This window comes from Myotis myotis, unplaced genomic scaffold (genome assembly GCF_014108235.1).
Source record: "Myotis myotis isolate mMyoMyo1 unplaced genomic scaffold, mMyoMyo1.p scaffold_m19_p_3, whole genome shotgun sequence".
Taxonomy (NCBI): Eukaryota; Metazoa; Chordata; class Mammalia; order Chiroptera; family Vespertilionidae; genus Myotis; species Myotis myotis.
In genome coordinates, this window is record NW_023416335.1 from 61,369,447 (window position 1) to 61,393,309 (window position 23,863).

The 23,863-nt window shown below is 37.6% G+C and overlaps 1 protein-coding gene and 1 pseudogene across 1 annotated transcript in view; both read left to right on the forward strand.

The window, feature by feature from the left end:
- Positions 1–23,863, forward strand: part of DACH1 (dachshund family transcription factor 1) — a 445,250-nt gene that overhangs the window by 50,472 nt on the left and 370,915 nt on the right. The gene's annotated exons all lie outside the window — the stretch shown is intronic.
- Positions 245–16,209, forward strand: LOC118649649 (annotated as a pseudogene).

Genomic DNA, 23,863 nt, shown 5'->3' on the forward strand with positions numbered 1-23,863 from the left:
GGAAAGTGCCATCCATTGAAATTGATATGATGTACCTCAGAGAACTTATACTTAGGAGTGCAGTGTATTTTAGCCTCCAGGAATATTCTGGCACATCACCAGTCTGTTAGATGGCTTGGATGAAAACCAGTCAGATGAAATTAGATTAAGTTTTGCTCTGAAACCCATGCCATGGCCTGGTTGCTTTCCTTTCCTAGTTGTGCTGAGTTTGAGGATGAAAAAAGAAAACTTAATTAAAGGCACGATGAGAATATACATGGGTGGAAATGAGAACATGGGTCTGGATGTCTGGAGAATTATAGGAGTGCAGTTTGAGTGTGAGCTTTTGGGTCCGGTACACATGGGTGATAACTAGCTTGATCACATGGTAAGAACTTTGGCAAGTAACTCAACTCATGGTGTCTTGCTTTTCTGTAGAATTACATGATGTTAAATGACAGTGATTATGGGTAAGACATCTGATAGTTGGTAGGTGCTCTATAACGGCTAGTCATTTACAAACACAGTACACTTAGATTACTTTCAAGCTCAGTTCAAACTTTTTTTCTCTCTGAAAGAAAAATAATAAAATTCATTACTTAAAACTGGCATGCATGTGAAGACTGCAGTGCCTAGAACACAGTAGGAAATATTAAGTATTTTTTTTAATGTATGGAGTTCATTATCTTTGTTTGAAAATTGTGAATGAAGTAGACATATGAGACATATTTTAGTGGAAGTCAAGTGTAAACTTATTGGAAAAAGTTTGACTTGGGTAGTAATGGTGTAGAAGAGTAGCTACAGATTTTCAGATCTAACAGAGAAGGAGGCTTGGGACAGAGGAACAATTTTAGGCTACTTCACTGTGCTGTCATTTCACACTTAAAGGGTATCATGACTGAAACACCAAAATGTGACTCCATTTGGTAATAACCCAATGGCAGTTCAGGGATGTAGATCTCTAAGCTATAAATTTGGTCATGAAGGTGGGAATAAATATTTTCTAGGTGTCTTTCTTTTTCTGTGGTCCCTGACGTTAGCCTCTTATTAAGAGAAATCCCAAGTTATATGGTAGCATACATATATTTGATTGGTTACTATACAATAATATATAAAATTCACATTGATAAAAAAGGCATATTAAATGTCCAAGTCAGTTGGAAATGGACTTCAGGGAGCTGTTATCTAACTTGTTTTAATATTTTCATATGATTACACCATTTTTATGACCTCTAACCACCATTGACGAGTCCTCTATTATTGATTACAATATAGAATTTTGGAATGCAGGTAATGTCTTTAATCTAAAGTGATCAAGATAAGAAGAATGCACTTCTTTTAAGAGAAGTTGGTTAGATAGAATCAGAACAGCAGTGAATGTGCAAAATTATTTTATAGCTGTAGGTTTTAAAGAAAGGCAAAAAATAGACCTGGAAATTTAACATCAGAGTGTACTATGTTGATGAATTCAGTAAGAGAGTTCAATTTATATCTTTAAGAGTGGAAACACTCATTTTTTTAAAAAATAGTGCACACAAAATTAGAGCTCTATGCCTCATATTTAAACACACATTCCTAGAGTTTAATTGATTGAAAAGACTATCAATATATCATACAACCAAAGTTAAAATAAAATACATGGGAGGCCACTATGATCCTTAAAAGGATCACAGTGGGAGAACAATTTTAAGTAATTGTAGGTCAATTTAATTTGTAAGTCAGTTTTTGAAAGATTTCAGTTACATGAAAGAGAAAAGTATGTAAGCTTATAGAGAATGAGGAAAGAGAGAAAGGGAAAAGTTATTCAGTTCATTCTGTTTCAATTTATAAACACTTAAGAGCAATCCTATATAATAAAAGGCTAATATGCAAATAGACCTAATGGCAGAACAACCGAACAACCAGTTGCTATGATGTGCACTGACCACCAGGGGGCGGTGCGGAACATGGCAGGTGTCAGCCACAGTGGATGGTGGAGCAGGTGTGCGGGGGTGCCGGTCTCTGTCATCGGGGCGAGCCTCTGGTGGTTACTGAAAATTCTTTGCTCCTGCACGCTGTGGTCCCACCCGGTGCTCACACCTGCTGCTGGTGCTGGAGCTGCTGCTCACACCCATTGCCAGCACCAGCTCTGCTCACACCTGCAGCCAGCACCGGAGCCACTGCTCGCACTGGTCCTGATCACTCAGCATCATCAGTGGATGCAAGTTGCGGCTGCTGACCCTGATCTCCCATGAGGGCTTCTCCACCTCCCCCTGCTCCTTAAGGGCAATCGGGGCAGCAGCCACCACTCGCACCTGCTGCTGTTTCCAGCTCCAATAGCTCTGTGCCGTCAGTGGGTGTGAACGGGGCTGGCGCCGGCAACGCATGGGAATGGCAGCGGCTGTGGCAGGAGCGGTGCTGCTGGAAGACAGGGGACTGGGGGCCGCTATGGGAGGGGCTGGGCAGGAGCACAGTGGATGGGCTGGGACCTGCCCCTGTGCCTACTGCAGCCTCATGGCCCACAGTTCCTTTCAAGGTGCATGAATTTGTGCACTGGGCCCCTAGTTTGTAATAAATTAATCAATTTTAAACACCTTTTAAGAGCTTACATACAGACATCCAGTTTCAAAAAATATTTTAAAGAAGTATTAACTTATTTGATCTTCACATGAATATACCTTAACCCTATTTTAGGGAAGTAGGAACTAAAGTTCAGGGGACTTTGTCAAGGGATGCTTCAATTGCCATCATGTCACTTGGTTTCTGCAGCAAGATGACAGCTAAAGCCCTGACCGGTTTGGATCAGTGGGTAGAGCATTGGCCTGCGGACTGAAGGGTCCCAGGTTCGATTCTGGTCAGGGGCATGTACTTTGGTTACGGGCGCATCCCCAGTAGGGGGTGTGCAGGAGGCAGCTGATCGATGTTTCTAACTTTCTATCCCTCTCCCTTCCTCTCTGTAAAAAATCAATAAAAATATTAAAAAAAAAGATGACAGCTAAAATAGCAAAGGGATAGCATCAGTGGGACACAGCTGGCTTGCTAACCCCAAATCTAAGTACACACAATGATTTTTCCAAGAGTTTCTCTGTGGTTTCTTCGTGTTCATTTAGAGACTCTTGAAGGTGTTAGAGCTTTAGTAATTAAATGGTAAACTAGAGGTTTGAGGAGATACGGCAGCTGAGAGCTTTATCTTCTGTTAGTGTGTAAATTGTAATGGAAAAAGAATGTAGATGAATTCTATTTAGTATTTGGGAGTTGCACTAATTTCAAGAAATATTTTATCACACAAGAATTTAGTTTTTATATTTAATCTATAATGTATAATAGACATATGTAGCTTTAGGCTTCTTTGGTACAGTATTAATTATACATTTTAGTATTACAAAAATATTTTAAATTATTTTAATGTTTTACCCTGTGATAATTCTGCAGAGATCTTGTTGGAGAGCTCTAGTACCAGTCTTGAATAAAAGGTTTTTGTGTGTATGTATGCAATACAGTATCAAAGAAATCTATAATAATAAAAGTGTAATATGCTAATTAGACCAGACCTCCTTCCGGATGACCTTCCGGATGAAGCCAGGATTGCAAGGGATGCCTGGGTCCTGAGTGCCAGAGGGAAGCCAGTGCCAGCAGCCGGGGAAAGGAAGGCTTACTCTTGCACGAATATCATGCATCAGGCCTCTAGTTTGTAATATAAATTTTGATGTATTAATTATAGTGGGACTAAATTAATAAATTACTAAGGAATTTCTTTACTTGACAATCAGGCAGCTTAGATAAGGATAGTTACTGAGTATAGGTCCCTGTAGATATTCTTATAGGTAGATATAGATATGGACATAGACATAAATATAGATATATTTTTATCCCAGTAAATATATAAGGGTAGGAATAATTGGTGAATTTGTATGGAAGAAAGGTGAACTATTTATTCTGTATCCCTCAAGTTAATATTATAAAATATTCATAGGATATCACTGAAAAAACAATCCTGGTTCAGTAGAATCCTTCATACTGATTTTCCTATTGAGCTGAGCCATTCGTAATCTATACTAATGAGTACAGGAATCTTTGCAGATTATAGTGTTTTCAGAATTAGCAACTAAGCAAAATACACAAATTAAAGAATTAAAGGCATCATAAAATGTATTGCATCATAAAACCTACTTGTTCATTTCTTTTGACAAGTGTAGTTTAATTTAAATTATTTATGGTACTTTGTACTCCACGAGTAACTGTAATGTAGTGAATTTTGTTAAAAATAATGAAGTTGAAGCCAAATGAACCTTTAGTTATGATTGTGCTAAAAGATTCAAGCAATCAATTTATCTTTTCTATACCATTTCTACAGGCAAATTCATAGTATTTTTCTCTTTCTGTTCAGCATTTAAAAAGTCACCTAAGTCCACTGTTTATCTTGTCAATGCTTTTACAACTTATACCTCAATTAATGAATTCTTGGGAAATGAACTTGTTTCATAAACAATCCATGTTAAACATTTCCCATAAATCCAGTGATTTTTTTTGTAGATGCTCCCTATTCTAAATTGCATTATTTCTGTTAAAGTTTACATGTTGGTAATCACATATGACAAAAATTTTTTTCCCCTTGAATGGAGTCTCCTTTTATTGTAAAATGTAATGTGACAGAAAGGACACTGATATGGGGATTAGATAAACCTGAATTCAAAGCTTGGTCTCTTCTATGCCATTTAGCTTCTCTTTCATGTGTAAGTTGCTGAATTCTTAATGATATTGTTTTTGTAAGTGTAAAATAAAATAACCAAAATATTGCAAATAGTTCCTAGAATTCAATAGGCTCTCAATAATTGTTGATTGTTAGTATATTAAGTGATAGGGGGGTCCCTCAGCACAGCCTGCCCCCTCTCACTGTCCAGGAGCCCGCAGGGGATGGCGTAGGCCTGCTCCCTTAAGCTGCAGCCTGGCCTCCCTCTAGGCAGGTATAAGGGGAAGGCGCTGCCTCCTTCACCCCGCTGCTGCTGCCACTGTCAGCACTCGCAGCTGCTATGGCATTGTCAGGAAGGACATCCGGAAGACGTCCGGTCTATCCAGTCTAATTAGCATATTACCCTTTTATTAGTATAGACTAGAGGCCTGGTGCACAAAAATTTGTGCACTCCGGGGTGGGGGGGGTCCCTCAGCCCGGCCTGTGACCTCTCACAGTCTGGGACCCCTCGGGAGATAACAACCTGCTGGCTTAGGCCTGCTCCTGGGTGGCAGAGGGCAGGCCCAATCCCTAGGTGCAGCCCCTGGTCAGGCTCAGAGCAGGGCCGATTGGGGAGTTGGGGCGCCGCCCCTGTCATGCACAGAGCAGGGTGGATCGGGAGGTTGCGATGCCACCCTCAGTAACGCTCAGGGTAGGGCCGATTGGGGGGTTGGGGCACCGCCCCCTGTCACACTCAAGGCAGGGTCGATGGGGAGGTTGCGGCGCCAACCCCTGTCACGCACAAAGCAGGGCCAATTAGGGGGTTGGGGCGCTGCCCCCTGTCACTCACAGAGCAGGGCCCATCAGGGGGGTTGGGGCTCCGTACCCTGTCACACACAGAGCCGCAGGGCGATCAGGGAGTTGGGGAGCTCCCCCCTATCAGGCACAGAGCAGGGCTGATCAGGGGGTTGGGGCGCCTTCCCCTGTCACGAACAGAGCAGGGCGGATAGGGAGGTTGTGGCCCCACACCCTGTCACACACAGAGCCGCAGGGTGGTCAGGGGGTTTGGGCGCTGCCCCCTGTCATGCTGATCCTGGTGCCGGGAGGCTTCGCGGCTCCACTGATCCTGGTGCTGGGAGGCATATTACCCTTTTACTATCTAGGATAGAGGCCTGGTGCACGTGTGGGGGCCGGCTGGTTTGCCCTGAAGGGTGTCCTGGAACAGGGTGGGGGTCCCCACTGGGGTGCCTGTCCAGTCTGGGTGAGGGGCCAAGGGCTGTTTTCAGGCTGGCAGGTGACGGAAGCTCCCAACCGCTCCTTTTTTTCTTTTTTATTTTTTAATTCTGGGCCAGCTTTAGCTCTGAGGCTCCAGCTCTTAGGCCTCTGCTGCTGAAAGCAAGTATCTGGTTTGTTTCAGTTCTATAATAGAAACAATGTATAACTCCAGCTCTGAGATCCCGCCTTGCTGAAAGCTGGTTTCTGGGGTTTTGTTTAGCCTCTATATTTGTTACAATGTTTCAAACTGCAGGCTCAGAAGCCGGCAAAGCAGGCAGGGAACATTGGTTTCCTCCGTCACTGAAGCAAGCAAGCCTCATGTTAGTTTCAAGCTTCCTGGCTGCCGGCTGCCATCTTGGCTGGCAGTTAATTTGCATATTGCCCTGATTAGCCAATGGGAAGGGTAGCAGTCATACTCTAATTACCATGTTTCTCTTTTATTAGATAGGATTGTTAACCGGGGTAAAATAGTGGAATTGGCAAAGTTGGTCTTTAAATCAGCTTTCCCTTTCAACACTTTTGTGTGTTATTTTTCTTTGTGATAGTGACTTTACCTCTTCACACACACACACACACACACACACACACACACACACACACACACTTCCCCTCCACCATGGCGTCCTTGAGTACTAAAAACAACTTAATTCTTGCTACTCCTTCCTCAGCCTGTTTCTCTGAGAATTCGGAACTCTAGGGGCTGAGATTCAGAAGTGGGTGAGTCATCTGTCTTTTCCTCTTTGGCCTCTTTTGACATTAGGATCTGCATATTAGTTAATATTTAATTGTAATATCTCTCTATATTAGTACTTTCTCTCTGCTATATCTTTATGCTCATGTCTCCCAGTAGTTAGAACAATGAAGATCTGTCAATTGAGCACATATATTTTGTTATAAAGTTGGGATTAAGTAAGGCTATGTCCCATGTAGAAGGCAATACATCTTTGGAAGGAACAGGAAATTGATGTTACTATATGCTTAGCAGTAATAACATTTATTTTTTCCTTCTGATATTATTTTCCTTATAGATCAGATATACTTTTTTGTTTTGTTTATTAATTAGTGGAATCATTTTAAATTTAATTTAACAAGTATACATGTTAATAAGATTCTAAATACATTTTTTCAAGATAAAGGATTTTTTTTCTTTTTTCATGTATTTGTTTTCTGTTTGAAATATGTTATGAATATCTCATCAGATAAAAGATTTTGAGAGTCATTAGTTATTAAGAACATAAATGACAAAACTTTATGAAAGTATAACAATCATCTAATTTATTCCTCTCCTATGAAAAGCACATAAATGGTCTATGCTTTAGAGTTATACTTCAGAATTACAAATACGTTAAGAAGTCTAATTTGTATGCATCAGCCTTCACGCCTGTGTTTGTGCTGGCTTTAAGCAGGAGCACAGCTTTTAATTGTGAGGTTTTAAGTTCTGCAATTAAAATTTACCCTTTTTACTAAGAGGGTTGAGTGATAGTTTTTGATTTACTTTAGACAGTTTAGACAAATTATATTTAAAAGAGCATAAAGATGCACAGAGCATTTCCTGATCCAGAGAAGGTCAAAGTGTCTTAGTCGCATTTTTTGAAAGTTTTACTTTGAATAACTAATGATTCCTCCTACTTTATTGACTAAACCTTGCTTAAGATATACAAGCAGGATGTCAAACTGCTCCAGAACATCGACTCCTTTGAAATCAGTGACCAAATGACCTTGACAGTAGGAAACATGATATTTTACATCTTATGATGTTATATTAAAACCACCTCTATGAAGGATTCAGACAGATTGCATTAGAGCCTCAAAAGATGCTTCTATTTCTCATTTGATTACTTTGTGTTTATAAAAATAATGAAAATTCTTTGCAAACTACTGGAAAATTTGTTTAGAGCTTTGACCAGAGCAAAAGTATGGTAGAAATTTTGCAGACAGATGTTTAATTCAATCAAGGGGACTCATAAAATGGATAATTCTGGTCAGTAATGAAAGTTGAGGTCACAGAAACAGATTTGTGGCATAGTAACAACAAAAAAAATCTCTTGGATACTTTTTTAGAAGCAGCACATTAACCAAGGATTACACAAATAAAGTAGAATTAAGATTAATGCCTCAGAAATCTGAAGATATCTGTGTAAATCAGTGAGAAAAATATTTCAAGAATTTAAAAATATAGGAGATAGGGTTTTGAGCTCTGCTCATCATGGGTTGTTGTGGGACCATTGGTCCAAGGCTGGAGGTGATAGAGATACGGAAATGGTCAGATGGTGAAAGGTCTATGAGACGTGCTACTAAGCAAGTGAGATGTTGGATGAGAGTTGTACTTTTAGAGTAAATAAGCTGCTTTGGCAACATTATTTGATGGGGATGATAGTCACACTGGAGAGCATTCAGGAGACAATAGTGATTATTAAGGTTAGAAATTAGAAGGACCTTTTAGGCTTACTTTACCCAGGCGGTGTCAGCTGAGACATAGAAACCATGGTATATCCAAGAAATAATGGAAATTTGAATTGGAGATACTGCCAAAGTATTTGAATGGGAGCAAAAATTATTTTAAAAACTTTTATTTTATCTGATGATTTTTAGGAAATTATTCACCAAATGTTTCTATTAGTGTCCATGTGATGTAGTGACCAAAGGTATGCCATTAGATTCAAATTTCTAGAAATATTTATAAACAAAAGGAATAGTCGCTTAAAACAAAAACGTAAATTATTTTTGGCTTGAAGACAGAATAACATTTACTTTGATTAATCTTAAAGTCACACCCTTCTGTTTTCTTGGTGAGTTTGTAAAGATTTATGAAGTTGCCCAATTGTTAATGGCAAATAACAGCTGCTATTTTTACACATTCAGGGATTTTTTTTCTTTTTGCAATCTGTGATAAATACTGGCAGAGCATTATAAAATGACAAGGGTGCTGAAAGTGCGAATGAACTGGCAAACATGAGGTCCCATTATTTATTTTAATCTTATTGAAGCTACCCTCCTGAACTATAAATATATTGGCAAATAGTTTTATTGGCTTGTTTTTGTGCTATTGTATTTGGATAGAAACTTACCATTTTAATAGACAATTGTTAATTTAACATAAATATCATGTGTGCTGATATAAGAATACTGATTTAACTTGTTCATTTTGTGCTGCAAAAGCAGGGCCTGCTTTAAGCAAAAGTGCCAAGTGCCAGAAATTCCTCTCTTGTGCCTTCCCACAGCTCATTCCTGGAATCCACCTCTGCCCCCTTCTTGTCCTGCCACCACCATCTACTTCCCTTGTGTCCTGAGAGCTCAGGCTGGTGTTTCTGCCATGTTCCTAGACTACAGTGTAAACGCATGTCCACTGTATGCTTTTTAGTTCACAATCAACTGATGATAAGAGTTAACTAGTTGTGATATGTTAAGGAAAAGGTCACGGCATTTAGAAGGACTCCAATTTTTTAATCTAATTCAAATAAACACTGAGAAGATATCAGGGAGAAGATGGTGATATCATGGGTTACTAAAGGAAATATTTAGAGGCAAGTAGACCAAGAGTAGTTAATAGTGTTGTGAGATAATGGTGAGCTCAGAGAAATATGATCAGGGAATTCTCTATAATAGGTAATGCTCCTTTATTTAAATGATTTTATTTTGATTAGAATGACATTAAGTGCTGATAGATAATAGGTAATGCCTAAGTTTTGATACTTGTCTTTGTACTTAGGGTAATTACCAATGGCTGACTGCTTATAAGCCAAAAACATTTTAAAAAGTATAATACAATTATTCCTAGTTGAAACTAATGGAAAAACATTAAATTGTCAGAGTATATTCTCTACACTCGAGGTGGATTTTGTGACAAGTAAGTTCTATTATCCCAGTGTGTAATATCAATGTCATAGATCAAAAGGACACTTTACAATTCAGTGCTGTGATTCTAGAATGTCTCCTGAAAACTACTAATTCTCAGCAAAATACTCCTGACCTTTATGGCTAAACACCTGGTCAATTTTAAGTAATCTAGGAAGACATTTCTTGGAATAGCCTCAAAATTGTAATAAATGAAATAATTGAAGAATATGTCTCTTTTTAAAATAGTCTTTGATCATCTTTTGATGAAAAGTGCCATGAAAAAAGAATATAAAAATTAGACAGTCTCAAATGTATTTTATTATCACTTTTTTTTCTGAGCAAATATGAAAATTATGTGCTTTGTAGACTATAAAAATAAACAAAAATCTCCACTAAAAATTACTAAAATATCTACCTAATTAAAAAAACACACAAGCATCTTCAGAAGATTCTAATGACAAACGAGGGTATTCAGTACATTTCAATTCTGTATACTGACATTTACAAGGATGACAGACAAAGCAGAAATAAAACGTTATGTGTTTTCCTCAAAAAACAAACCACAGCTGGTGGGTTTAATTTTATTCCTACCAGCCGTGACAGCAGCCTTTTTAAATATTGAAAGTGTGAATTAAAGCTTCTGCAAAACAGTTGCCGTATAAATTTCCTTAACCACTATCAATTATATATGAAGTATCAGAAAATTGTTCTGGCCTAGTTGGTGTGGTTTTAATACGATGGAGATAGCAAATGTTAGATGCTCTCAGCTTATCAAAGCCTCCCAGAGAAGGGAGTTGAGTGTGTGCATCACTGGTCCTCCAAACTATCAAAAAAAATAGCCTTCAAGATTCCTTCTTTCTTTCCTGTTCTCATGGCACTTGGATGATAATGATATATAAATTGAAATTGAAGTCAATATTGCTGAGTCTCTACAATGGTGCTGTTGGATAGAACTTTCTTTGATGATTAAAATATTCTGTGCCTGCATTGTTTAGTTCAGTAGCCACTGGCCATATATGGTCATAGAGCGCTTGAAATGCGATGTGGCAAGTACAATAGAGGAACAAGATTTTAAAACTTCTTATATTTTTATTTGATAGACACATGCAGCTAGTGGCGACTGTATTGTACAGTGAAGCTCCATAGCACACGAGGTACTTTGTTCCAGAGAAGGTAAAACCAACCAACCAACCAACCAACCAACCAACCAACACAAAAGACACTCACGTGGTAGGGAAGAGAAGATATAAATTTGTATGTACATAATTTTGGATAATGCAAGTCAGAATGTTGTAACTACTTAGATGTACCAGAAAAACTAAAACAAGGTATTGAAGCAAAGAGTGGGGAAACACCTATTCTAGTTTGTGATGGAGGAGAAGGTAGTTCGAGAAACATTATTTTACGCTCCCCACGGACATCCTTAGTGCTGCCACGGAGGCAGGAGAGGCTCCCGCCACCGAAGGTTTTGCGGAATTAGTAGACATTTAGACAAGCTCTGGGTAGTATCTTGGCAGTTAGAGCTAATTTGCAGTGGCATTCCAGATGGAGAGAACTTGGGGAGAAAAGTCAGGGCATTAGAGAGGCGAGGGCATGTCATTTAGTCAGTGAGGGATAAGCTTAGCTGGAGGGTCAAGACAGAGCAGCCTTGACTATTGGCTAGGGCCACCACATCAAGGGCCTACACCGGGTAGGAAAAGTAGTCTTATTTTGTTGATGGAAGGGAATCTCATAAGATGTAGGGAGGCCAAATAGGAAGTCATGAAACTGCCCAAGAGAGAGGTGTGAGGCTAGAATCAGAGAGGTGGTAGTGGTAAAACAATGAGGGTGAAGGACAGGAACTTCTTGAGTGCATTCTCCTACATCTGCTTGTAGTAGTATATTTTTAAAAAATGGGGATATAAAAGTCTATGTTTTCTGCACAGGCTGTATTCTTCTCAGCTTGGTACCAAGTTATGTTTTATAGAGGTTTGTTGTCAAGTACTCAGGCCTAGGCACAAACAAGTTATAAAATGCCTAAGAATCTAATAGGATCCAATGCTTTAAGACTGATTTTAAAGAGAGGGTGTTCGCTTGTGGGCAATGCTTCACTATTAGATTATACTGTTAGATAATGAATGGATGGGAGGAATACAAAGGAAATACAAACTCTCTTTTGTGAGCTGAATTCATCTTTATAAATGGAAAAACTCAAAAGCTATCTCCATGAAACAGACTTAGAGTAAGCTTTATATTTTTTTGATGATTTACACTGGAATGATAATTTTAAAAATAGTTTAAGAAGAAACTTCAAAATATAAGGGTAAGTTGTATATGTAAGGAATCACTTGCCCTTCTGTATAGTAGTAACACCTTTTACACTCATGGGCGAGTGCCTGAACTTCGCGCCATATACAGATTTGGCACACAGGATATGTTTCAGTTTAAAATTTGTAAATACAAATTTAAATGTTCAAATAAGGAAATGAAAACTGCAGTTCTTTAGTAATTATTCTAGTTAAAACAAACACATAAAATATACATAAAATGAACACTTGTACTTATAAAATTTTATCTAACTGTTAGGGTGTTTGTTAAGAATCTGCTTGTGTAATGGAATTGCTAAACAGGATGTCAAAGCACTACCAGAAATTTTACAAATATTCAGCATATCAGAAATCATACAAATGTTCAACTCAAAGTTTCAGCTTGCTTGAAAATACTTTCTGATGTTAAACTGGTGTTCTTTTTCTCCCCATAAATACTCCTTATTAGTGTGCCTACATTTAAGAGAGGTTTCAAAATAGTAAGAATGTACCCTTAAATATGCTCATACACTTTAATGTTTTGCTCCCAAGTTAATATCACACATGTTTTTCATATAATTAGAACAGTTTATTTTTCATATGCCCTGGATAAAATGTTAGAGGCAGAAAAACTTTGTTTTTGCCAGCTGTTTGTTTAAACACCATTAAATCACAATTCACATTGCTTCGCTAAATGTCTTAAAATTTTGCTTCACATATTCCTTGGCTTATAAATGTTAGGGTGAGTTTTTAACACAACCAAACTCGGCATACTTATAATGATTACAGTGGTTTTACATTTTGAGAGTGTGTCTCATACTCTAAGAACAATTATATAGTTTTCATTTTAATTAATTTTGTTTGCAATATTTACAAAAGACTTCTTTCTTTTTTAGTTTTTAGCTCTTGCTTTTTTTTTTGTTTTAGCTCTTGCTCTGAGTTAAATGCATTCTTTCATTAAATTTAATATATTTGTTAGTTTTTATTAATGTAAAGAATAACATCTTTATCTTCTCTGGTGAGAGATTTGCACATGCATGCTACTTTTCCTAGTTGCTCTCTGTTTTTGCTAGCTTTAATTTTAAAACTAAAAAAAAAAAAAGTATCTTAGTCTTTCCTTCAGTAATTTAATTCTGCCACAAGAGATTAAATATGCCTTATTTATATTAGCATATAAATTAATAATGATTCAAACAATTATTTACCATATAATAGAAAAAAGGCATTGAATGAATTTACAAATCCAGTTGGCCACTGCTTGTAACTCAGAACTGATAACTATATGTCTAAAGTTATTCCTTTCATGTGCATAAGGTAAATTTAAATCTCTCTTGGAATATAAGGAATATAAAGGATGGTGAATATTTGCTAAAAAAGCAGACAATCTGAAAGGATTAAAATGCTTTAATCAGACAGAAAAAAAACGGCTTTGGCCACTTGATTAGGGCTGATTTCCACCATCTGCTTATACTTACTGAGGATCTAGCCCTGACTGAACACTAATTTGTGCACTTCCTAGAAATTGAAATCTCTCAGCAAGCAAATTAACAAGAGCAGGGATTCAGCAATAATGGAGCTCCTCGGCTTTTGTGTCCCTCTGACAGATGGACAGGGTGTGCTCAAATTGAATTCAGCTTTAATTGCATTGTGCCATTTAAAATTTTATCTGCTCCACAGATTTTGTTTACAGGTTTCAGGATTCCAAACCTTTGGAAGTTTTTTTTCTTTTCTTCTTCTTCAGTACTGAGCAAGATAAAGAACATTGTAATTCTGTGTGACTGGGTGGTGTTCATTGCAACTCCTTGCCCTGAAGGGTAGCACATTAGGAAAAGGAATTATGTTTTTTAAAGTCTGGGGCAAATGGGAAACAATTCAAACTTTGCATATTTTCAAATATTGACAGCTCATAAATAAAAGTAACCCGAAGTGCTCTGCATTCCATATCTACATAAGAAAAGCAATTTGCCTTGCTTCAATTCAAGTATTTCAAACTTTTCCTGCTATCGGTCTATCACTTGGAACTGCGCACTCCTGAATTCTAGAGATAAACTTTTTTATAAATGAATCATGATATTTTAAAATTACTTTTAGTTTCTGCTTGATTGACAGTTTTCAGATAGAACTGACTTATATGAACTGTTCTTTTGAGCAGAGGTATGAAATACTAAATCATTTAGGCATGTCCTAAACATTCCTGTGAATCTAACGCTGAAGATGCATTTGTTACAAAATTGCTTGTCAATCTACAAGCATTTCCTCATAAATCTATGGCTTAGTAGGTACTAAACTCTGACACTTCTGGTGGCAAACAGAGATCCTGAAAGCTTGACTACACCATCATAAGGTTTGATTTGCACCCTATTTATGTGAAGATTGAAGACTTTCAGCTATTGAGCACCTTGCCAGGAATGACTGAATTTGCTTTACCATGAGGCAGGGAGTTGAGAATGAGGAAATTGGAAGAGGGAGGGCTGCGTGGGAAAGGAGGGGCGGGGTTCTCCAAAGAGGAGACAATGTACTGTGCGCCTCTCCACAAGTGACATGCGTCTAAAGAGCACTGAGAAACGTCTTAACATATCTTGCCCACTTTCAAATACGCAGTTTTTATAGACGCGGTTTCCATTTGTTATATTCCGTTAATACCCGATCACCCCCTTCCACTGGAGGGGGGTTTGTCAAAGGTCTGTTAGGGTTGTGCAATGTCTCCTTGGATGTGGCACGGTGTACGTTTGTTTATCATTACATGGATCTCCTTATGAAAGGGGCTTCTTAAGTTAATAATAATTAAAGCGATCTAAGAGCACTTCCAATGTGCTGCTAAATTCTACTACAATGGGCTTCAGGATGAAGGTGGAGGAGACGGCAGTGGTTGCAGAGGCTCGGGGGACATGAACCGAGCTCCAGAGCACGGCTTCGCTGCAGCCGTAGCTCTCCAACACCCCGGTTCTAGGCAGAGGGGGACCTGAGCTCTACATCTCTTTCCCAGCCACTGGCTGCCAGAAACCTGTTGAAAGTGGAGGAGGAACCCAAACTTCGTACCTTTTGTGAGAAGGCCATGGCCACGGAAGCTGCTGCTGCTGCTCTGGATGAAGGAAGAAAGGGTTATGTGGTTCGAATTAGTGGTGGGAACGACAAACAAGGTTTCCCCCAGGAAGCCGGTGTTCTTGCCCCATGGCCGAGTCTGCCTGCTGCTGAGTAAGGGGCACTCCTGGTATAGACCGAGGAGAACTGGAGAGAGAAAACACCGATCTGCTTGGGGTTGCATTTTGCTGCCAATCCCAGTGTTCTCAACCTGGTCATTGTAGAAAAAGAGGGAGAAGATATTCCTGGTCTCACTGATCCCACTGTGCCTCATCGCCTGGGGCCCAAAAGAGCTTGCAGAATCCACAAACTGTTCATTCTCTCTAAAGGAGAGGATGCCCACAAATGCGTTGTGAGAAAGCCTCTAAACAAAGAAGGTAAGAAACCTAGGACAGTAGTTGGCAAACTCATTAGTCAACAGAGACAAATATCAACAGTACAATGACTGAAATTTCTTTTGAGAGCCAAATTTTTTAAACTTAAACTATATAGATAGGTACATTGTTATTAACTTAATTAGGGTACTCCTAAGCTGGCCTATGCTAAACACGTCCTCAATCTGATTGAGGTATGTTCGCTGAGGTCGACCCCTTCCAACTCTTCCATCCACACTCGTCTTGTATACCTGTTTCGCCTATCTCCTTTCGTTCATCCTCTCTATACACTTCTTCTAACACCACTTCTTCAAAATAGACTCGCCCAGGCCGAAAACCGACTTCTGTGCATGGGCCATGAAGTTTCAGTTGCACTGTACGTGTGCGCCCGCACATGGTATTTTGTGGAAGAGCCACACTCAAGGGGCCAAAGAGCCGCATGTGGCTCGCGTTCTGCGGTTTGCCGACCACTGACCTAGGACTAAAGGACCCAAGATGCAGCGTCTTGTTACTCCACGTGTCCTGCAACACTCATGCAGGCTAATTGCTCCAAAGAAACCACATACTAAGGAAAACAAGGAAGAGGCCCTGCAGAATATGCTCAACTTCTGGCTAAGAGGATGAAGGAGGCCAAAGAAAAACACAGGAACAGATTGCGAAGAGATGAGGCTGTCCTCTCTGAGAGCTTCTACCTCTAAGTCTGAGTCCAGTCAAAACTGAGATTTTTGTAACAAATAAAGAGAGCAAATATTTTTTTAAAAATCTACGAAAATGCCATTGCAATTTTGGATAATGCAATTTCATTTTAGAAAACAGGCTTACATGTTATCAAAATGGATCATTTTAGTGTTTTTCAGAGGTCGCAGCTAAATGAGGATTCCAAATCTTGGTTAAGTAATCGAGTGTAGGCATTGCTGAGACCATCTTAGTTTTATGAAGTTTTAAAAATCTTTCCTGGTCATTCTCTACTTGCTGTGTCTAGTTAACAGACAGGAGAAAAGATGTCCTATTGTAAAAGAGCAAATGTTGCCGAAACCGGTTTGGCTCAGTGGATAGAGCGTCGGCCTGTGGACTGAAAGGTCCCAGGTTCAATTCCGGTTAAGGGCATGTACCTGGGTTGCGGGCACATCCCCGGTGGGAGATGTGCAGGAGGCGTCTGATCAATGTTTCTCTCTCATCGATGTTTCTAACACTCTCTCTCTCTCCCTTCCTCTCTCTAAAAAAAATCAATAAAATATATATATTTTTTTTAAAAAGAGCAAATGCTATCATTACTAAATAGATAAATCAAAACTCTAGAAGTTACCATTCTAAATTTTTTACCTGCCAATGTATTTTAAACAGGGCTTCCCTACTAAAACCAACAGAGAGAAAAAGCTGATCTACACAATATACTTGCTTCCCCTTGTGCTTTTAAAATTGTTTATTTATTGTGTTCTCTTTAGCACTCTGGTTATGCCAAATTACACTTCTGAGCTTTCTATCCCCCTTTGCTTCCTTGTTGCTATTGTAAGCACCTGTGCCTTATTTTAGTTGCTTTCTCAGATATTTTTCATAGCAAATATTATCATCAAAGCATGTGAGAGCTGCATGGAACCTTAGAGGTAATCTAGTCTAAGTTATTCATTTTATGGCTGAGGAAGCTACAACTCAGAAAGTTAAAGCAACTCACTCAAGCTACCCTTTGAGTTACTGGAAAGGCCAGAATTAAGATCCAGCTCTCATGAATCCCTTATCAGTGAAATTTATAGAAGCATCGAAGAGTTCATGGCTTCAACTCCCCACCCTTAAAAACTGTTAGTGTAGCATTCACCAAAAATATAAACAGAAAAATCTTCATAAAAAGAACACTAATAAAAATGAATAGAATATATACACATGCACCATTAAGATTTTCCACTGGAAAATGCAGAAATAATGATTTCTCATCACCAATACTCATAGTACGTACTGCATTTATTATATATATATATATATATATATATATATATATATATATATATATTCTTTCAACTGTATTCTGTACCTAGTGTATAAGCAGTATGTGCAGATGCATAAGCTTCAAATTTTGGCAGACTTCAAAACCACATGGCCAGATTTGAGCCACTTTTTCTTAATTGGGAATTCCATCATAGAGGTGCCAATTAGGGTGCCGAATAAACCTCATGTTCTCTTCTTGCCACACGGTGGTTGAAAGCCGGTATGTGATATCTGTCTCGAGTTTATAGTCTGGTACAATAATGTCATTGCCCCATGTGGCAAATGGTGTAAGCTATTGTAAAACTGTTTGTCTATGTGATTAAGACATTGCTGCAGTGTGCAGCACCAGCCAATTACTTTTTTAATTTAATTATAGCAGAAAAAGGAATAGCATAATAGAAATTCTTGTCATAGGGAATATGTAAAATGTAAATTGAAGAGCCATGAAAATTTCATGCATTGGCAGCCTGATTTGTTTTTATTTTCAACTTGTTATGAAGACTGCGTTTATTCAATGCCATAAAATAAGACATAGCAGCATTTAGTAATTACTTAGTTTTACATCAAAATAATTATATACAGTATGCACTTGTGAGCCCCTCTGCTATGTATGAATGTAAAAATAAACACTTCAGGGCCTGTATCCCTTTTTACTTTTAGACAGTGTAAATAAAGCTGAATCTTCAACTTTCAAATTAAAACTGATAACCTTGGGCATTCAAGGCTTTTATAAAGGAAGGGGGGAAACTTTAGCTTGCCTCAAAACAGGTTGTGTCTCTGGAATGCTTCTGGGACTAAGGAGATCAATTAAGTGTGTATAAACAAACAGTTGGAAAAAAGCTACTAAAACAACAGAGGAGAGAGCTCTCTATTGGGCTCCAGGGGCCTGGGGGAGCGAAGTTTCATTAACTGGATCTGAAGTCCTATGGCCTTCTATAAACAGGCATTAATTAAAGAATGTAAAAAATAAAGTTTCAGACCTTGCAATATGTTAATGATCATATGATTCAGGGCCCGGGAAGGAGAAGAGCAGCAGAGGTCATAAAATAAGCATGAAGCATTTAATATGAGTGCTTGGCAGGGATTTCTGCAAATTAGTTGGTTATTTGCTGGTCCAAAGCAAATTAAGGTGATTTTGCTTCACTTGCTAATTTTTTATGTGCATGCTTGGCAAAATGTTTTTCACAAATGGATGAAGGTTATTGTTAATGGCATAATGAGAAATATTAACATATTTAAATAACCCCCCAAATTCTGACACTCCACACAAGCATGCAGTTTTTATTTAAAACAGACATTGCCATTTTATTAGGTCTTGAAGATCATTTTAGATGAGATTATGAAAAGTATCCAAGTCATAATGTTTAGCCTTATGAATGCACCTTAAGAACTTTTTCACATGTTAGCATATGTGTTTTTGAATAAAAGTTATAGGCAATGGATGCGTACAAAGCAGCATCTTTTAAAAATCAATTTTCATGATTTATTTGCTTGATAAAGGAGCGATGAAAAATAAAACAGATGAAAGTCTACTAGAATAAGATACTAAATTTAAAGGTGGTTTTCAGAAAAGTGACATATGTGAAATTTTGGCTTTAGTGGCATGTAGTCTGCTTCCTTCCTTTACTTACTTCTGTACACCTATATTTATTTTGATGGAGATAAATTATTCTGTGTTTATGTATTCTGATTTGGTTCCTCATAAAGTTTCCACTTTATCTGAGCACTCAAAGTACAGTTTAAAAATTGGAGCAACTTCTCTAAGAAACTCTTTTGAAATTACAGTCAAACTGCCCTGTCACTTTAATTACCATGAAGTTGCACAGAAGTACCGAATTTGGCAACAGATCCTTATATAGAAGGTGGTGCTGGACTTGGATGCTACTATTGACATTGTTCTGTTACAGCAATTTTAGATGGACAAATTGCAGTTGAGAAAATTTCATGACTCGGTAAAATGAGCAATGATGACATCTGTGGATGCGGGTCTGTTCATATCTTTGCAGAGCCTTTAGGGAAATAAATATCTCGGAACATTCGGTGAAGTGAAGCTCACTCAATAAATCAACCTGACACAATAACACTTCTGGCACATGAGCCCTACTTCTCCCCAGCAACACCTACCCCTCTGTGTTCCTGTGCTACCAAATGGTGTCTCCCCATAGGCCTCTAAATCAAATCATAGCATACAAATACAGTGAGAATTTATTGGGAATTGGTTTTGTTCGGCAAAAACATTACTTATTAGATGAACTGAAATGATAATAAATTTTGACCCTTTAAAGACTGAGCCACTTCAGGCTATGTGCTGGTTGGTAGAAGGCATCTACAATTATCTGAAGAATATCATCTTACCATGAGGTGTTTTAAGTTTTGTTAGGATTAAATTTCTAATTTTAAGCTTAACTTTTTTTCTTCTTCCCATGGCATTTATCCCCTCAGAGGACACATTTTTCTTTTTTTACATTCTCCAGGGTGAAATTGGGACATTTGTTAGTAATATTTCAAGTTAAAAGCTAAAGTGTGTGTGTGTGCACATGCCTGTGTGTATGTGTGTGTCTTAAAGCATCCCTGATAGAAGATAAGTATAGGGTCATTCAATAATGACAATACACAACTAAAGATTTCTACCATAATTAGTAGAAAGATTATATCTGAAGTAAGAAAGTGAGAAAAATTAATGTTCATTTTTTTCTAGAAAGACAATAATGAGTAATTTTTATTTTAAATTTACTGGAGATAACTGTTAACAAAGAGAAGTAATAAGAGAAACCAATTTTCTGTCCATAAATATCCTTGGACACACTTGGGGAAATAAAACATTTTCCACAAGGCAAAATTTAATGGTAAATTTTCTAATTGAATGTTTATATGAACTGTCCAGCTTACAATTTAGTACAGTATTTTACTTGTTCTTTATACAAAGTGTGTGCTGTATCTCTGTGCTTTTCTTCTTTATGTGATTTCCTAATTAATTATAGTTCTTATAATTAGTTTGAAATATAGTATTTCTTGTGTGTTTACCTGCTAAGTGAGTCCCATTTATAGTAAGTGTGCCTTGGGAGGTGTTGTAAATCTTTCTGGAAGGAATATTTGCAACCTTAAATCATTAAACTGAAACATTATGGTATTTCCAGTGAGAAGTACTGAAAATTTGGTAATAGTTCAAAAGCTTTGTTATGAGTCAGATTTGTACAAGTGATATAGTATAATATACCACATGTTGTTAAAAAGGAAAATAAAATGTAAATAAGAATTTTACAAGAGTCATGGATAGTTTTAGCTGGTTAATTTTTGATCTGTAAGGAATAATTTTATGAAAATAAGCTTAAGTTATATTCTTTAAATTTTTTACAATATTCTGGTACAAAAAGACAAGTAATATTATTTGAACTCTTTTTGCATGAAGAAAGTAACAATACCCTAAAAACCGAAACAGTTTGAAGTCAGTTACAAAATTAGAAAGGTTGATGATTAGAAAATCTGAAAGCTAAATGGAGCTTTCCTGAAATTTTCTTGTCTAATAATATAAGTCATTCCAGAAAAAGAGTTGCTGACTCCTGTCTTAAAACTTCTGGAAAAGACAAAAGTCTATGATATTGCTTGGAATGTTCATGTCTCAGATACCTTTCTTAAGAAATAGTGTCTTAATGTTTAGCCTAATTTCTTGTTGCTATAAATTATTCATTCTAATAAATAACCACCAAGAAGCACCTATTACATTCCAATCATTATGCAAAGCTGTGTACATGCATCTAGGCCATGCATGCAGAAGAGATGAAATGGTTACTCCATCTCAATTGATAATGGTCTAATGTTATTTTATCCCATGCGTATAACTGCTCATACCATTGAAAAGACTAGTACATGCATTTTTGTTATTGATTTGAGGGGTGGGGGAGAGAGAGAGATGTTGATTTGTTGTTCCATTTATTTATGCATTCATTGATTGCTTCTTGTATGTGCCCTGATCAGAGATAGAAACCCTGTTGTATCTAGATGAAGTTCTAACCCACTGAGCTACCCAGCCAGGACCATGCATTTTTAAATTTAATCTAACAGTCTTGTAGGACAGATATTATAGTCTCCATATTAGAACTGCAAAATTGAATTTTGGAAATGGCCAAATGACTTGATCAAGATGCTATAAATCATGGAAGTCTGGGAATAAATATTTGGCTGATTGCAAAATCTGATTTGTTTTTGTTTTTTTTCTGTTTATTGCCCTATGTCAGGCATTATGTTTAGTCCACATAAGAGGTGAAATACAATTTCTTTAATCCATTTGGAGGAATCTGACTCTGAATAAATGATTTTAGTATAATGTAAGGTTGCTGTGGGATCATGAACAAAAGAGTTATTACCAGCTCTGCCTTGGAGAGATGGAAGACCTTACAGAGGATCTGGGAGGTGAACTAGGCCACAATGTAAAAGTAAAAGGCAAAAAAGAGCAAGGAGTGAAGAAAATAAATATGGCAGGATGTGGGAATATCAAGAAACTTCATAAAAGAATTGTAGGATTTAGGAAAAGCATTAAGAAATGAAGCTGATGAGCTGGGCAATGTGAATTCACTTCTATCTCTACAGCATTCTTTAAGTACTTGAGGTCCAATTAGTACTATGTCTTTAGCTTAAAAGACCTCATTCCTTTATGTTCTGATCATTTTTCTTGGTAAATAGAGAAGTCAATCTAGCTAGACATGTGCTTCTAAATAAGAAATAGGCTTTTCTGGGAAGAATGATATTATCTCTTTTCATATTCTTTATTTATATTACTTAGTAAAACAAAAAACATTAATTAACTAGGAATTCAAAGAATGTTTTGTTTGATTCAATGAAATTTCCTTTAACTATTTCTGGCTATGGTTTTAAAACAGTATATTCTAAACAAGTTATTTGCTTCCAAGGTTTGCGACCTGGTTAGGATTACCTAGGGCAGTGGTCGGCAAACTCATTAGTCAACAGAGCCAAATATCAACAGTACAACGATTGAAATTTCTTTTGAGAGCCAAATTTTTTAAACTTAAACTATATAGGTAGGTACATTGTTATTAACTTAATTAGGGTACTCCTAAGGCTTAGGAAGAGCCACTCTCAAGGGACCAAGAGCCGCATGTGGCTCGTGAGCTGCAGTTTGCCGACCACGGACCTAGGGGAAAAAGACCTCAAATCTTACCAAAATGAGGTTCCCCATTAAGGGGAATTATGTATTTTGTTTTCTGATTTTATTTTTCAGTTAAAATGATGGGAAACTAAGATTTTTGTACTTGAATGTCCATTGAAGAGCTTAAAAATTAACATAAGGAATTCTGCCTATGTTTACCCTTTAAAAGTGCTTGCTCATTTAAGGGGGATTAGTAGTTAAGTGATCCTACACAACATGACAGAACAACTTGACACAGGAATATCATGTTAATTTGCCATTCTTTTTTAAAATATTTTTATTGATTTTTAGAGAGAAAGGAAGAGAGAGTGAGAGAGAGAGAGAAGCATCAATGCCAAAGAGAAGCAGCCATTAGCTGCCTCCTGCATGCCCCCTACCAGAAATCCAAACAACAACCTTTTGGTGCACAGGATGATACTCAAGCAACTGAGCCACACTAGCCAGGGCCAAGTTGCTATTCTTTGTCAATCTGGCCCTTGCAAGACTCTCCTTTATACAATTATGTATAAGCATTCACTTGACAAAGTGGTGTAGGAACAGTGGTTGCAAGGCATAGAGGAATCCAGGTCACTGAACCTCGGGTTGTACAGGCCATCTCATTAAGTGCCTGCTTTCTCACTCTGAGGATGAGTAGATAGTGAGCATGGGTTTGGACTGGCTGGGCTCATGTCCTGCCTTTGCCACTGATCAGCTCTGGGACTTAGGGGAAGTTACTTAACTTCTCTAACCTTTTGTTTCTTTATTTGTTAAAAAAAAGGGGGTGGGAGGTATAATTTAACTTATCTCACAAATTATGGCAAAGTAGAAGTTATGGTATCTAAAATGTTTAGCAAAATGCCTGCCTCTTAATAAGGTATCAAGTATATTTTTAAAATTATTATTAATGGAAACGAAGGGGTTTTAAACCCAGAAGGGTGATCTGGGTTCCAGTTCCACCTCTCCTATTCATTAGCTGTGTGTACTTGGTTTACCTTGGTCAATTTACCGCAATTTTCTGAGTCTTAGTTTTCTCATTTGAAAAAAAGATCTCATGGGATTAAAATGTAAATAAAATAGATGCTAGGTGGTTAATTTCTTTCATTTTGCCTTTTAGTTAAGAGCAAGGAACGGATGAATAAGGGATTTGGATGGAGAAAGGCTGAGATGGGGAAGCCTTTCTGCCTAAGTGTCTTAGGACTCAAAGTTAATTCAGATTATCTCTCCACTTTGAAAGGTTCTTAAGAGTCTTCTGTCACTTTTT